The following is a 17,812-nucleotide window of genomic DNA, read 5'->3' as shown; positions in this document are numbered from 1 at the left end:
CTAAATCCTGTGTCGAATGTAACCCTAACGTTGGCATTTCCCAAACGTATTCATATACAACGATGCATAAATATTCCCAGAGAGTTTCTTCTGTTGCTAAAATATATCAATTTAAAGTGTCACAGTCATTTAAAAATTAGGTAGATAGCCTTTGTCTGCCATATATGTACACTCATGGAGCACTTTATTAGGAACACCTGTACACCTATTTATTTATGCAAATATCTAATCAGCCAATCATGTGACAGCAGTGTAATGCATAAAATCATGTTGATACAGGTCAGGAGCTTCTGTTAATGTTCATATCAACCATCAGAATGGGGGGAAAATGTGATCTCAGTGATTTCGACCGTGGTGTGCATTGTTGCCAGACGGGCTGGTTTGAGTATTTCTGTAACTGCTGATCACCTGGGATTTTCATGCGAAACAGTCTTTATAGTTTACTTAGAATGGTGTGGGGGGGAAAAATCCAGTGATAGGCAGTTTTGCAGACGGAAACACCTTGTAGATGAGAGGTCAACAGAGAATGGCCAGACTGGTTTCAGCTGACAGAAAGGCTATGGTAACTCAGATAACCACTCTGTACAATTGAGGTGGATGGGCTACAACAGCAGAAGACCACGTCAGGTTCCACTTCTGTCAGCCAAGAACAGAAAGCTGAGGCTGCAGTGGGTACAGGCTCACCAAAACTGGACAGTTGACGATTGGAAAAATGTAGCCTGGTCTGATGAATCTCGATTTCTGCTGAAGCACACAGATGATAGGGTCAGAATTTGGTGTCAACAGCATGAAACCATGGACCAAACCTGTGTTGTGTCAACAGTCCAGGCTTGTGGCGGTGGTGTGGGAATTTTTTTTGTTGCACATTTTGGGCCAGATAATACCAATGTTTTTTTTGTTTTGTTTTTGTTCTTATTGTTTTGTTTTGTTGCTTTGTTCTCTCTGTTTTTATATAGTTTTGATTGTGTTGTTTTTGGAGGTTTTTAGATATGTGTTTTTGTCTTTTGTGTTGCACTGCTGTGGGCTGGGGGAAACAGAATTTTGTTTCTTTTGTGTATGTAGTACATAAGATGAAATGACAAATAAATTGTTCCTGATTCCTGATCAATCATCACTTGAATGCCACAGCCCGTTTGAGTTTTGTTGCTGACCATGTGCATCCCTCCATGGCCACCATTTACCCATCTTCTAATGGCTACTTCCAGCTTGATAAAGCACCATGTCACAAAGCAAAAGTCGTTTCAAACTGGTTTCATGAACATGACAATGAATTCAATGTTCTTCAGTGGCCTTCCCAGTCACTAGATCTGAATCCAATGGAACATCTTTGGGATGTGGTAGAGAAGGAGATTCACAGCATGAATGTGCAGCTGACAAAGCTGCAGAAATTGCACGATGCAATCATGTCAATATGGACCAGAAACTCAAAGGAATGTTCCCAACATCTGGAATGTGGAATCCATGCCATGAAGAATTGAGGCTGTTTTGAAAGCAAAGGGAGACCCTGCCAACTATTGGTATAGTGTTCCTAATAAAGTGCTCAGTGAGTATATCAAAGGAGGCAAATAAGAACTAACAATCAATGTGCTGGGGGCTAAAACACATTCCACTCACTTGTAACACTATGGATCCAATCCCAGCTCTTGAGCAGTATGACATGTCCCCCTAAGCCATTCTGTTCCCAGCAAACATGCCTCTTTGGGGTCCATGTGGGGCCACTGCAGGCAGGAACAGAGGGCCCACTGTGGGCAGCCCACTGTGGGCCTCGTTACCGGCATGAAATGCAGGTCACGTGTGAGCCCCACACTAAAGGCCCCTAGTGGGGCCCCAGTGGGCTGAGTGTGGGCTGCCCACACTAAGCAGAGTGGGCCCTCAGTGGGACCCATTGTGGGCCCGCAGCATGCCCATAGTATGCCTGCACTTTGGGCTGGGAGCAGTGGTCCCACACGGGCCCATAGTGCCCCATGTGTACCTGTTATGCTAGTGACATTTATTGACAGCCAGCTCAAACAAAAAAATGAAGAAAATATAAATTATATATGAACAATTGGAATTGAAAAACAAAACTATATACCAAATTAAATGCTTTTATAAAACAGAACAACAAACATAGAACCACATTTGAACACAATAAGAACATTAAATCTAAAAAAAACCCAAATATTAAATCTATTTATTTTTTGCTCCTTCTGCTCCTTCCTCCGTCTCTATCCCTGGCATTTCTGAGCCACATTTTGATGGCAGCTTCCACCTCGGATGCTGTGGCCCAGCTGCTTTTTGTCACAGTATCTGATGAAAACAACAATTGAAATGTAAGTGCACAGTATGAGTTAGCCACTGGTGGAGCATTTAATCTAGTCTGGGATTCCAGTCACCTGTTGGGGTAGAGGCAAATCTTGAACAGAGATGTCTTGAAACCTGGGCAAGTAAAGCCAAAATTATCTGTATGTGACCGTGTTTTTTTATTTAGGTAAACTGACACTTTGATTGTTCCGTGGACTCGGGTGTGGCAAAATTCAAATTAAACTACCCAAATCCAACTTCTTGGAGTATTTAAAGTAATGAGGATTGGCACCACCTCGTGACCAAGCCCAAACTGAACCGGGGCTATAGGCTATATTTACTTGTGTACTGCTAGAGTGACGGAGTGTGTCAAGTTTATTACTGCACACATGCACAACATGTCAGATGTATTGCAGACTATATGAGACTACAATAAGCTGCTGTGTGTGTATGTTTGCTAAATTTCTGATGGTTCAAAATTATTGAAATTGTAAAGTTATGAGTAATAGTTCATCTGTAATTAAGTTGGTTAAAAAAAACAGCATGAGCTGCTCTATGGGAACATTTAAGGGACAAAAAATTAACAAAAAAACTAGTGTTCTTTCTCTTAACTATAATATGAAACAGCTGCGACAAACCAAAAAGTTGAGACGGTACTTGTTTTGTTGGATGGGCAGTTTTAGTTAAGTATGGGATGAACCGGTTATACCTTGGACAAGTTGTTTACATTGTACTATCATTTTTGCAGAGGTCTGACTATATGCAGCATTGGGCATGGGCGGTAAATAAAAAGTTTGAGTACCGCTTACCCTAAAGCAGCTGTAATCTTAAAAAGTTTTAACTGTACTGTCAACAGGGGGTTGACCTCAAAGGTTAAAACTGCTGTCGGCCCCGCATGGCCTAACCCACAGAGGGCCCATGTGGGCTTACTGTGGGCAAAACCACAGTTGGGCTTGCCCACAGTAACTCCACATAGGTGCCTCAAAGGGCAAAACTGCTGTGGGCCCCGCATGGGCTAACCACAGGGGGCCCATGTGGGCTTACTGTGGGCAAGACCACAGTGGGTTGCCCACAGAAAACCCTCATGGGGGCCTCAAAGGGCAAAACTGCTGTTGGCCCCGCATGGGCTGACCACATGGGGCTCATATAGGCTTACTGTGGGCAAGAGCACAGCTGGGCTTGCCCACAATAAGCCCACATAGGGGCCTCAAAGGGCAAAACTACTGTGGGCCCTGCATGGGCTAACCACATGTGGCCCATGTGGGATTAGTGTGGGTTTGCCCCTGCCCACATCGCCCCACAGTAAACCCACACCTACCCACAGTGGGCCCGCACGGGCATGTTTGCTGGGTTCTGTTTTGTCCCCTTTTGCTGTTACCCTTTTATGCCTAAATTCAATAAGGTCAGATAGATGAGAATGCATCCCACTGTAAACAATGGGTGAGAGATACTCACTGACAAGGTCTCAGGGTCAACTCACAACAGTCAACTTGTGGCATTTGTCACAAGCCAAACTTTTTATGAAGGGCTATTGAGGAAAACACCTCACTCTAATATATCTGCTATAACAACAAGGCTATTAAATAAGTAATGATAGAACATATAAATTAACGTTTGAACTCACAGATTCAAAAGAAGAAGTAGTTACAAATTTTTAAAAAAGTTTGCAAATGAGATTATGAAAACTGTGGCTAAAACCAAAAATCATTGCATACAAGCAATTGTATTAAAATTGTGACTTAAATTGTGTCTACAAGGTGATTTAAAAAATGTAAGTACAAACGCTTTGAAATAATATGCCGTGCAATAATAGGAGAATAATTAGTAACCACACAATAACGTCTAAGAAGACAAACACCGTACTTGTTACAACACGCCAATCGAAAAGCTTTTACCACCATCTAGTGGTTGGGCATTTGACATGCAAGGACAGGGTCTGACATGTCTTCATGTCTTCAGTAGAGAGATTGACACAGAAAAGGCCAAGCGGATACAGATTGCAAAAGATACAGATGGGGGTGGGGGTTAAAGGGCATTGTTGACAGACTACTGTAGACCAGATTTTCCCAAACTTTTTTTTTCGGGGGACCCACTTTTTTTTTTATGACAAACCATTGCGACCCAGTCCATAATAGGCCTTATCTATAAATCGTGCAAAGAGCGAATTTGTGCATAAATGAGCGTTCCTGACCACTTTTACCACCATTGCTGAGTCACCTTGTATTATCTTGAATAGGTAAACCATCCATTTCAAAGAGATATACGTTTGATAAATCACAACTTTGTTTTATACATGTGTTATTGAAAACATATGTTTTGTTTGCACTAGTGATGGTCAGGTTGACGGACGAGATCGGGCAGGAGTCCCTGTGGACAATGACTTTTGTGGATGACATTGTGATCTGTAGCAAGAGTAGGGTGCACAGGAACCCATTGTTATCTTTTGCTTGGGAATCTTTGAGAGTGGCACATCATATTATGAAATCCAATACATATCTCACACCTAAAGCATCCATATAGTACAATAGGCAAGAAGACATTCATGTGGGGCAGGTGAGCTAGGTCAGGTATACATCTCCTTGGAGACCTGTTTGGGAAAGACTAAATGAAATCCTTTGAGGAAGTAAAGACAGAATATAATCTAGATAAATCAGACTTTTAGAAATTTTTGCAAATTAGGCGTTGTATATTGGGCCAGGTATAATCTGAATTGAATCCACAAACTAGAATACAGGATCTATTCCATACAACATGGATGGGAAAAGGGGGGCCCTCAATATTTTATGTGCATATTAGGGCTAGTACACACGTCACAACTAGAGGGCCTGAAAATGTGTTGGGAAAAGGATGTTGCGGGGGGGGGATTTTGACAGAGGTCTGGGAGAAGACTGTTGCATCGTGACATAAATGCTCACATGAAGCACGGTCACAACTCATTCATTATAAGGTGATCAATAGAAGCTACTGGACCCCATGTAAACTGGCCAAACTGAAACTAAGGGACAATGATACTTGCTGGAGATGTGGGAAGGAGTCTGGGACTTTCGTACATCTACTGTATTATTGTGAGAAGACAGTATGTATGTGGGACAACATTGTTGTTTTTCTGAATGGGATGTTGAAGTTATCACTGATTAAAACCCCAGCACTGTGTCTTTTGGGACTGTTACCAGAAAATGTCAGAATATCTAATCATATGAAACTATGGGTACAGCTGGCTCTGATAACTGGCTGCAGAATCAATCTGAGACACTGGAAATCCTCTGCTCCTTCAACCTACAATGAATGGATGGAAACAATGTATAAGATGGCAACATATGAACGAATCACTTATAGAGTGGCGGGTAGAGAGAACATGTTTAAGGAGGTCTGGGGCTTATTCTTCACAGAAATGGAATGTGGACATTGAAATAGATGATTACTCTGCATGAATATTCATATGGACTCTATGGCTATGTGTCTTGCCTAATTGTTTTGTTTTTAATTTGTATATGTTTACTTTGTTTGTTTGTTTGTTTGTTTGTTTTTTGTGAATTTGTTTGGGTGTATGTTGTTTAAAAACAGGAAAGGAGGACAGTTGAGTTTGTTTGATACTTGTGTTATGATGCATTGTGTTTGGGGATGCAATTGTTGATCTGTCCAGAAAAATATCAATAAAAAAAAAAAAAAGCAAGAGTAGGGTTCAGGTTTAGGAGAGCTTGGAGAGGGAGAGGTATGTACTGGAGAGAAGAGGAATGAAAGTCAGTAGGAGCAAGATGGAATACCTATGCGTGAATGAGATGGAGGACAGTGGAATGGTGAGGATGCAAGGAGTAGAGGTGACGAAGGCATATGAGTTTAAATACTTGGGGTCAACTGTCCAAAGTAACGGGGAGTGCAGAAGAGAGGTGAAGAAGAGAGTGCAGGCAGGGTGGAGTGGGTGGAGAAGAGTGTCAGGAGTGATTTGCAATAGAAGGGTACCAGCAAGAGTTAAAGGGAAGGTTTACAAGATGGTTTTGAGTCCAGCTATATTATATGGTTTGGAAACAGTGGCACTGACGAAAAGACAGGAGGCGGAGCTGGAGGTGGCAGAGTAGGAGATGCTAAGATTTTCATTGGGAGTGATGAAGAAGGACAGGATTAGGAACGATTATATTAGAGGGACAGCTCAAGTTAGACGGTTTGGAGACAAAGCAAGAGAGGCAAGATTGAGATGGTTTGGACGTGTGGAGGAGAGATGCTGGGTATATTGGGAGAAGGAGGCTGAATATGGAGCTGCCAGCGAAGAGAAAAGAGGAAGGCCAAAGAGGAGGTTTATGGATGTGGTGAGGGAGGACATGCAGGTCGCTGGTGTGACAGAGGAAGATGCAGAAGACAGGAAGAGATGGAAACGGATGATCCGCTGTGGCAACCCCTAATGGGAGCAGCCGAACGTAGTCATAGTAGTAGTAGTAGTAGTAGTAGTAGTAGCAGTAGTAGTAGTAGTAGTAGAAGTAGTAGTAGAAGTAGTAGTTACTGAAAACATATGAATGAGAAAATAATTGTGTTTAGACGGTGTTAACAGGCTCTCGTTTTTTTCCCTCATCAGTAAAACAAACAGAACGTATTCTAGCCTTTCATATTAGGTTGAATATTGTAAGTACAATTATCAAAACAAATGCTCATGCCCATTATCAGAAAAAGTAGGCTTGTGTTTAAGTGCAGCTATTGTTATCAGTCAATCAATTCGAAAAGTCAACAATCAGTTCGTTGACCACATCATGTCTATTCCATGTCAGATCTCATTAGGCCCATTATGTGCTATTTACTTACACTGACTATCTTTTTAGGCCTTTTCCAAATATCCAATTGTGCATATTAATTTTACTAACACCTTGCTAATGTGATAGGTGGGCCTGCTTGCTTTTTAGCATTGCATTCCAGTCCAGTGTACAAGAGGAGAGCACAACGTGCATATTGAGTTCAGCGTTCAGTCTATTTCTGGTGGAAACCGTGAATGTGGTGGAAATACCAACGAGCTTCCTCATGTGGCTTAAAGGTATACTGCAGATACAAATCTTACGAAAAGGCTATGGAAGAAACTCTGCAAATTTTATTTGGCGACCCAAATAAAATGTCTTGCAACCCACCTGTGGGTCCCGACCCAGTCTCTGGGAATGACTGGCATAGAGTCAGAGAGAGAGAGAGAGAGAAAGAGAGAGAAAGAGAGAAACAGTGACACAGAGGTTTGGAGGTGTTTTATAAAGCTGCATGACAGTTGTTTGATTTGCCAAATAATCATGAATGAACATAAGTTGCTGAGTGACAAGGCTCATTGGCACGGCTCCTAAATGGCACAGTCAATTATATCAAACGTCAGTCTCACCTTGTAAACGAGCCTGGGAATTCAATAAATGGAGGCAGGCACATATAGACCTGTATCATGTCCTCAGAGAGAAGTTAATCCTCGTACACATATGGGAGCACGTACACAGATACAATGATAGACACATGCCCCAGTGCCGATACACCTCTCTTTCAATGACGATATCGGTAGAACCAAGTAGACACATTCAAATGCACATATATCATCAACATGCGCACACAAACACAGGCATACACATTGTTTACATTTACAAGGTTGTGTGCTCACATAAGGAGAATTAAGGGTGATTGGGATATAAGGTAAAATGGGACAGTATCACTTAGAGGATATATTTTCTCACCTGATGATTGAAAATAAAAAATTTGCTGAGCCCTATCTGTGAAGCCACATAATCAAAATTGCATTCCCTCATTAGTGTGACATCACATAGGTGGGCTGAATGAGCATCAAACAAGAAGTTTACCCTGCATCACATGAGGTGAGAGAAATAACATAAGCTTTAGCTAGTCTTCATCATAAGGTCATAAAATTGTTATAGCTAATAAATCGCACAAACCTTTGGTGGAAACATGAATATGATATACTAATGCAACAAAATCAGTAAAAAAGTGAAAATGATCAACCTTGTAACAGAGAACCATTGTGTATGTTCTGGATTAGTGAATGGCACCAGTGATAACAGGTAGTCCCATCCGACAGCATGCAAGTGAGCAGTCAAAGCCCCCAAGCTTCCAACTCACAAGTGACGCACACTTTGAATATGTAGCAAGCCAGACCAAAGGAAAATAAAAACAACCCAGAAAGCAAAGGGCCAAGAAGAAGCAAGAGTCATGTGGTTTGTTTGCAGCAATATGGGGACACAGGGGACCCTAAAAAAAGCAGAGGACTGGACCGCAATTATTTTTGTTTCACCTCAATTAAATGTGTTCAATGAAATTTGGCGGGGAGGAGGGTGGTGTTGTGACAGGAAAGGCAGCTTTTATACTGTATGAATTGTGGAGGGATTTTTAAACCTGCAGTAATAAAGTTTAACAGAAATTAACATGGTGTCTTAACTCATAAAGATGTACAGGAAAAGGAAGATGTGCATGTGAAATTATATCAAAGTATGAATTGTGCAATAAATATGCTTACTCTAGCCCAAATCAATGATACGATGTGCTGACTCAATCGCCCAAATGTTAGCAAAAAAAAAAAAAAAAAAAAAGGTTATGGGTCAGTGTACACAAAAGGGTATGCCACGCCTCCTTGAAATATGACATAACCTTCTTTTCTCCTCAAATGGATAGGTTAACATTTTCTGTGTTACAGAACTGTATCATGTGTTGGGATAATTATTTTAATTTACAGCAAAAAAGCTTACACAAGGCGGGAATTCAAAAACTGTTCAATAACCCTTAATTTATATGCATTTATCCAGTGGTGGGAAGAGTAAACAAAAACGATACTCAAGTAAAAGTATGGTTACTTCATAATGTTTACTCACGTAGAGGTAAAACTACTCATGAAAATAACTACTTGAGTAAATGTAAACAAGGATCTCGTAAAAAAAACTACTCAAGTAGTGAGTGGCTTCATTAGATGCTATTTATTACGTCAATGTGAAAGTGCAAAAAGTTAACAAATGAGTCCTTCAAAAAGAAAGAGTAGTCGACCAGGCCCTCGTTAACAATATATGACATACAGTAATTTTCTCAGTAACTTTGCATTTAGGTTTTTTTTTTACCCCCCCCCCCCAATTACCCCACTCTTCCAAGCTGTCCACTCTGCCGATGCAGGGAGGGCTGCAGGCTACCACATGCCTCCTCCGATACATGTGGGGTCGCCAGCCGGTTCTTCTCACCTGAGAGTGAGGAGTTTCGCCAGGGGGACGTAGCGCGTGGAGGATCACGCTATCCCCCTCCCAGTTCTCGAACCGCCGATCCCCGTGTTGGTAGGCAATGGAATAGACCGCTACGCTACCCGGAAGCCCCCTGCATTTAGGTTTAATAGGGTATGTGCATGTAACGTTAGTGGGGCAATTATATTTATTTTTGAGAGTTGAAATATTCAGACTTTGTTAGTTCGTTCCTCATTGGGGTTCCCAGTAATAGTGTGTCGGGTGAGGCACCCTTTTCTAACCAGCCCCTGCCTGTTCAAGGTGGGAATGCTGTGCCATTATTCTGTCTCACCGTTCTGTAATGTTATAAAAGGTACGGACACAGAACGAGGGGGCATTGTTGTTCTGTCATTAAGCCAGTGTAACACCGTATTTGGTGACCCATCAGATTCTGTGATCTGCCCTGATTTTATTACTCTATCCCTAACAGAGATGTACCAATCCACTTTCTTCTTTTTTCAGTTCCGATGCTGATACCTGACTTTGCATATCTGCCGATACCAGATCTCTTTTTTCTTGGTGGTTGTTGTAGTGGTTGTTGTTGTGGTGGTTACTGTGGTTGTGGTGATGGTGGTTGTTGTGGTGGTGGTTGTGGCTGTTGTTGTGGTGGTTGCTGTTTTGGTGGTTGTGGTTGTTGTGGTTGTTGTGGTGGTGGTTGTGGTTGTTGTTTAAGGTTACATGATGCTGTAGTAAACCATGCAGCACTTCTTATTAAAAGAGCAAAACATACAAAAATGGATGTAGCCAGGTGGTAAATTCCCTACCCTGTGTAAATATGTTCAGTATAAAAAAAGTAAGATTGTACCTACGGGAACAACAAAGATCATAAAAAGGGTTAACTCTTAGCTGTTACAATCTGGTGCCACGAGAGGGGCGGATTTCTTCTTGTGCTCAGGGGATTCTGGTCCTCTTCCGGTTGAGTAAGCTGAGAGATGCAAGCGAAATGCATTCGGAGCACATCTAATGAAATCCATGGGTAAATATGCCGTAATGATGCGTCTCTCGGTCAAATATTATAGTGTGGAGGTTAATAGTTGTATCCTATATAGTAGTTTGACTGATGTTTTGTTTTAAGGTGCAAATAGCGCGATGAATGTCGTGGACTGTCCAGACTGTTTGAGGAAGTCCAAACGTTAGCAAGATACTATAAGGATTTTTGTACAAAGCCAGAGGCTCAATTTGGAGGTCCCTGTGAAGGGAAATGGAATTGATAGGCCCACTGCCATATTTTGATTTGTTTTTGGGTTTGTTTGTTTTTTTTGTATTTGTTTGAAAGCTTTCTGCCTAAACCATTCAATTTAGAGTGATAACACAAAAAAGAAAGAAAGGAAGGAAGAACCCCAAAAGTAGTGACTGTATCTTGTGTGGTACCTATTTCCACGGGTTACATGGATTAAATTTAAATTTATTCCAAAGCAATTAATTTGAACCGAAGTTTAAGTAGGCTTCACATACAAACAGATGTAGGAGTGCCATAACTCCTTTATTGTGTTAATTGACTTAGAGTCAACCTGTGCCTTTTTTCCTCTCCAAATTACCCAAAATACTAAAAAAGAAAATTTACAAAAATACCCATCCTGTAGTCATTTCACATTAAAATGCCAAGAAGATTTTTTTTTTGGAATCCCCCCTTTTTCTCCCCAATTACTTGTACTTGGCCAATTACCCCACTCTTCTGAGTCGTCCCGGTCATTGCTCCACCCCCTCTGCCGTTCCGGGGGGGGGGGCTGCAGACTACCACATGCCTCCTACGGTACATGTGGAGTAACCAGCTGCTTCTTTTCAACTGACAGTTTCACCAGGGGGATGAAGCACGTGGGAGGGTCATACTATCCCCCCCCGAACAGGCGCCCCGACCGACCAGAGGAGGCGATAGTGCAGTGACCAGGACACATACCCACATCCGGCTTCCCATCCGCAGACATGGCCAATTGTGTCTGTAGGGACACCCGACCAAACCGGAGGTAACATGGGGATTCGAACCTGCGTTCCTCGTGTTGGTAGGCAACGGAATAGGCCGGCATGCCACCCAGATGCCCAGATTTATGTTGTTTTTACTTTTTTTGTTGGTGTAAGACATAAAACAACACTGACTAAGTGGTCATCTGTAAGACCAACAGGAAATATGTTGCTCCTGACTAACCAGATGTTAAGGTGTCTGGTGATATACACTTTGTCTAGCCTGCCAGCACTGACCCTGTTCCCTGATGGAAGATTTCAAATGTGCTTCTGCACTTGTCCGGTCCTGTCACTTGTTGTCACCTAGAGCCAGAAGAAGGATATGTTGAACACCGATGAACACTGTCTGTCTTGAATGCCCTTATGCTGACGTCACTGTGCAGAGGGGGGCGGGTGATTAGTCTACAGGTGCTGCTAATTATGCTTTTCAATAAATAAACGGCCGGTTGCCCTTGTTTGGCATTTTGGTGAGACCAGAGATCCGATGGCTACCGTGTATCAGTTTGTCCCCGTTAATAGTGCTTTCTGCTAGCTATATGTTACCTACACAGTCCTGATGGCAGCTGCAACAGGTTATGGGCCCAGGAGGGACGTGGGAACGCGTTGGAGCAGATTGTTTTTTGACGGGAGAGCGAACGTTACCCGTTTTTCCTGCGGGGAGAGGGTTCACATTGCCCGGGCCTGTCAGCAAAACGACCAGGGTGTAATATTTGCTAGTAATATTTGATTTGCTAATGTCCCTTACGGCTTTCCGTAGCGCCACAACAAAGTCACGTGATGTACGTAACAACGTCAGTCGGAATCCGGTCGGTGAATAAACACCCAGCACGAGAGAAGTCGTCCTTGCTTTATTAATGTTATAAGTTAACATAGCCAGAGGGCACAGATCATTACATGGTGTCAGAGTAGCGGAGTTTAAATACCCAATATGGATTCGTACGGCGTTCCAGCTCCACGGATGGACTGGGAATCGGCGAACTTACCTGAAGCATGGAGACGATTTCGACAAACAACGGAGCTAATGTTCACGGGCCCCCTGCGCGGGAAGAATGAAGAGGAGAAATGCAGCTACCTCCTGCTCTGGATAGGGGAAAAAGGGCGCGATGTGCACAACACTTGGACACTCAGCGGAGAACAAGCCAAGAAGCTAGAAACGTACTACGATAAGTACACTGAGTACATCACCCCCAAAGCAAACCCGATTTATGCCAGATATAAATTTCATGAAAAGATGCAGGGAGAGAGTGAATCCTTCGAACGATTTGTAACTGAGCTAAAGCTCCTAGTCAAAGACTGTGGCTACCCAAATGCCGACGAGATGGTCAGGGACCGCATCGTGTTTGCCACCAACTCACCCAGAGTGAGAGAAAAGCTACTTAGCCAGGGAGCTGAGCTAACGCTAGAAAAGGCCATAGATGTAGCCCGCTCACACGAGCTAGCAAAGCAACAGCTAACGTTTATGGGCCAGGGCAGCACACATGAAACGGTGCACGCAATAGGCAGAAAGACTTACAAACCGAACGCACCCAAAGCAGCTAACGCTAACTTCAGACAAAGGGACGTTAGCACCGCCGCCAGGGCGTGTAGCTATTGTGGAGGGCTACACGGCGCTAAAGCCACTTGCCCAGCTAAGGGTAAACAATGCATTAAATGCAAGAAGCTCAATCATTTTGCTAAAGTATGCAAGTCTAGCTCCCAGGGACAGACAAAGTACTACCGCGGCACAGTACATGCCGTCGGAGAGAACCCAGAAGAGTACACCACTGACAGAGAGCAGGAAGAACTGTACTTCGACAACATTACAGTGGAGAGCACCGCTGTGGGAGAACAGACAGAGCTGTACATAGACTGCATCTCAATAGAGAACAACGGAAAAAGCAACGAGCAGGCTTACGTAGAGGTTGGAATTGGCACACCTCCACAGAAGGTAAAGTTTAAACTAGACACTGGGGCACAGGCCAATACTATTCCCACCAACCTGTTCCAGGCGCTGTTCAAAAATGTGACACTGAAACCAGCAATACACAGACTCACTGAATATGGAGGAGGCGCGCTGAGCGTGAAAGGCACATGCAAACTCAAATGTAAGTACAGAGACAATGCAATGATGCTGGACTTTTACGTCATTGACACAAACGCCCCACCAGTCATGGCAATGAAAACATGCCGTGACCTAAACTTGGTAAAAATAGTGATGGCTGTGAGCGAGGAAAACAATGTCACATCACAGAGCATAATGGATGAGTATGCAGATGTTTTCCAGGGAATAGGAGAGTTCCCAGGCGAGTGCACCTTCCGCGTCACACCAGATGCAACGCCGGTCGTCTGCCCGCCACGCAGAATCCCCATCGCCCTACGCAGCAAACTGAGGGACGAGCTTGACAGCATGGAGAAAGGCGGCATAATCTGTAAGGTAACAGAACCCACAGAATGGGTGAACGCACTCGTCATTGTTGAGAAGCCAAAGACAGGCAAACTTAGAGTGTGTTTAGACCCCAGAGCTCTTAACAAAGTGATACAACGACCTCACTACCCCCTCCCCACGCTGGAGGACGCCACCACAAAGCTTGCTGGAGCTGAGTACTTTAGCGTGTTAGACGCGCGGTCAGGCTATTGGGCCATCAAACTGAGCACTGAATCCTCAATGTTGACGACATTTAACACAGTGTTTGGCAGGTATCGTTTCCTCAGACTGCCATTCGGAATCGTGTCCGCTCAAGACGAGTTCCAGAGACGCGTGGATGAAACATATGAAGGATTGGACGGTGTGACGGCCATAGTGGACGATATACTAGTGTTCGGCAAGACTAAAGAGGAACATGACCAGCGTCTCAGAGCGATGCTGAAGCGCACAAGGGAGCGAGGGGTGCGGCTCAACCCCGACAAGTGTCACATATGCGTGTCCGAGGTAAGCTACTTCGGCCACACGCTCTCACACGAAGGCATCAAACCAGACCCACACAAGGTGAAGGCGGTCAAGGACATGCAACCCCCACAGAACAAAGCAGAGCTGGAGACAGTCCTCGGCATGATCAACTACCTCGCCAGATTTGCTCCACACCTCTCACAGATAAACTCACCCCTCAGACAGCTTCTGAAACAGGACAGTGAGTTTGTGTGGGATGCAGTCCACGACAAGGCGTTCCAAGAGATGAAGAATCTCATTACACAGCACCCAGGTCCAGTACTCTCATATTTCGACCCGCAGAAAGAGCTGCGACTCCAAGTGGATGCATCCAAAAGTGGCCTTGGGGCTGTCATGCTCCAAGATGGCAAACCAATTGCCTATGCGTCCAAGTCACTCAACAGCACTGAAGAAAACTACGCACAGATAGAGAAGGAGCTCTACGCTGTGGTCTTCGGCTGCAAGAGGTTCCACGAGTACATGTATGGACGAAAAGTGATTGTGGAGTCAGACCACAAGCCTCTGGAGGCAATACTAAAAAAGCCACTGGCAGCAGCACCACCCCGGCTGCAACGGATGATCCTGGCGCTCCAAAAATACGACATCCAAATCATCCACCGCCCCGGTAAGGACATACCGGTGGCCGACACACTGTCACGCAAGTCAATAGAACACCACGACAGTGACCTACAGGAAGGGATGGAGGCCCAAGTGCACACAGTCCTCAGCAACATCCCTGTGAGCGACACAAGACTCACAGAAATCAAGCAGGAAACAGCGCAAGATCCACAGCTCACCGCACTCAGACGAGCCACACTCACTGGCTGGCCAGACACAAAGAAAAAGTGCCCGCCCAGCATCCAGGAATACTGGAACCACAGAGCAGAAATCTCAGAAATGGACGGTATCCTGTTCAAAGGTGAGAGAATCATTGTCCCCCAAAAGCTTCGCAAGGACATGATACAGCGCATCCATGCCAGCCACCTTGGCGTGGAAAAAAGCAAATGCCGAGCAAGAGACTTACTGTTCTGGCCTGGCATGGGGAAACAGATCGAGGATGCGGTAGCAGACTGCAGCATATGCCAAGAACGGCGCAGCGCAAATGCAAAGGAACCAATGAGGTCACACGCCATACCCGAGCGGCCGTGGCAAGTGATAGGCACAGACCTATTCACATGGAACTCACAGGACTTCATAGTCACTGTGGACTACTACTCCAGATTCTTCGAGCTAGAAAGACTTTACAGCTGCACCTCATCTGCCGTCATCATGAAGCTGAAAGCAGCAATGGCTCGACACGGAATCCCCGAGACTATCATCAGCGACAACGGTCCGTGCTACAGCTCTGGTGAGTTCCGCAACTTCTCACAGACATGGGGTTTCTCACACACCACCACAAGCCCCCACTACCCACAGAGCAACGGCCTCTCCGAGAAGACTGTCCAGACGGCCAAACGCATCCTGGACAAAGCCAAAGCTGAGAACAAAGACCCCTACATGAGCTTGCTGGAGTATCGCAACACACCGGTGGACAACCTGAAATCACCGGCACAGCTACTGATGAGTCGGAGGCTGCGGTCCATTCTCCCATCAACAGCAAAACACCTGCAGCCACAGATCGCCAGTCAGGAGGATGTTCACAAAAGGAGAGAGGTATGTCAACAGCGCCAGCAGGCATACTACAACCGAACAGCCAAACCTCTGCCCCACCTGCCCGCAGGCACACCAATCCGCTTCCGGCAGGAGGATGGATCCTGGAGACCTGCAACTGTGGAAAGACCAGCGAACACAGACAGGAGCTACCACATCCAAACCAAAGAAGGTCAGATCTACCAACGCAACCGTCAACACCTGCGACAAAGCAGAGTGAACACTCACACTACGCACACACACACTTCACAGCAGACTGTTACCAGCGCTAACAACAACACACAAGCCCATCAGCAAGAGCATGCTGAACCTCCAGACACGAACAATCAGCGACAACCAGACACACAGCCTGGTTACACCACGAGGTCAGGTCGCACGATCAAACCAAGACAAATCCTTGACTTATGAATGTTAAAAAAAGAGAATTTTACACCAACCTGTACTATACCTGCTATGTTTTGAAAAGAAATATTTACAGCGTTCACTTACCTTGTGTACCTACCTGCTGTTTGCAGTTACCAGTAATGAAATGAAAAAAAAGATGAAATGTTATTACGGTGTCACATTTAGACAGTGAAGGAAATGTTTTACACTACTTTGTTGCAGTCCAGTTATATAAGAGTTCCACTTTCATATTCTTTCTTATTAAGATTGTATTCGCTTATAAACGTGCTCAACGTGGTCTGTATCTCTGCAGAGAAAGCAGCACTTTTCAGAAAAAGGGAGATGTAATATTTGCTAGTAATATTTGATTTGCTAATGTCCCTTACGGCTTTCCGTAGCGCCACAACAAAGTCACGTGATGTACGTAACAACGTCAGTCGGAATCCGGTCGGTGAATAAACACCCAGCACGAGAGAAGTCGTCCTTGCTTTATTAATGTTATAAGTTAACATAGCCAGAGGGCACAGATCATTACACAGGGGGGCCAGCGGCCCAGGCAGTGGTGCACTCTGCAGGAGCACAACACACAGCGACGCCGCATGCAGACGGAGGAGGAGGGATGACGTGAAGGGCGCCACCATACTTACCGCCGACGAAGAGGAGCACGAGTTCGCATTCCGGGTCAGCGAAGGACAGCGGGAGGGCTCCGAAGGTGGCCTGATGGTGGACACAGGAGCGACATCCCACATCATCACCGACCAACGCAAGTTTAAGAGCTTCGACTCAACGTTCCAGCCAGCGAAACACACCCTGGAGCTGGCTGACGGGACCAGGACAACGGGTGTTGCCACGAGAAGAGGAGACGCGGAGGTGATTCTGGAGGAAACCAACGGCCGACGGGTGAAAGCGACGTTGAGGGGAGCGCTGCACATTCCCTCCTACCCACAGGACATCTTCTCCGTGAAGACAACGACTGCAAACGGTGCCTCAGTGACCTTTTAACAAGGCAGAGACCAGCTCGTCCATAAGGACGGTACCAGGTTCGACATCAGCGAGCGCAACAGGCTCTACTACATGAACACCTACGACAATGGTGAGCATGAACTCGAGAATGATGAAAATGATGAATGTCATGCATGCTATGATGTACAGACTTGGCACGAAATCCTTGGTCACTGCAATTATGACGATGTGTTAAAATTGGAAAGTGTCACTAAGGGAATGAGTGTTGAAGGCAAAACTGAGTGTAACTTAGTGCCATGTGAAATATGCATTCAAGGTAAATTTTCCCAAAGCAGAAATGGAGAGGCAGATGTAAAAGCTAAAGTCGCACTTGAACTGGTGCACACAGATTTAGCTGGCCCTATAGAGCCAACAGCCAAAGATGGATTCAAGTACATTTTGGGAT

The sequence above is a fragment of the Lampris incognitus genome, chromosome 3 (assembly GCF_029633865.1).
Source record: "Lampris incognitus isolate fLamInc1 chromosome 3, fLamInc1.hap2, whole genome shotgun sequence".
NCBI lineage: Eukaryota > Metazoa > Chordata > Actinopteri > Lampriformes > Lampridae > Lampris > Lampris incognitus.
Note: the sequence above shows the minus strand (reverse complement) of the source record.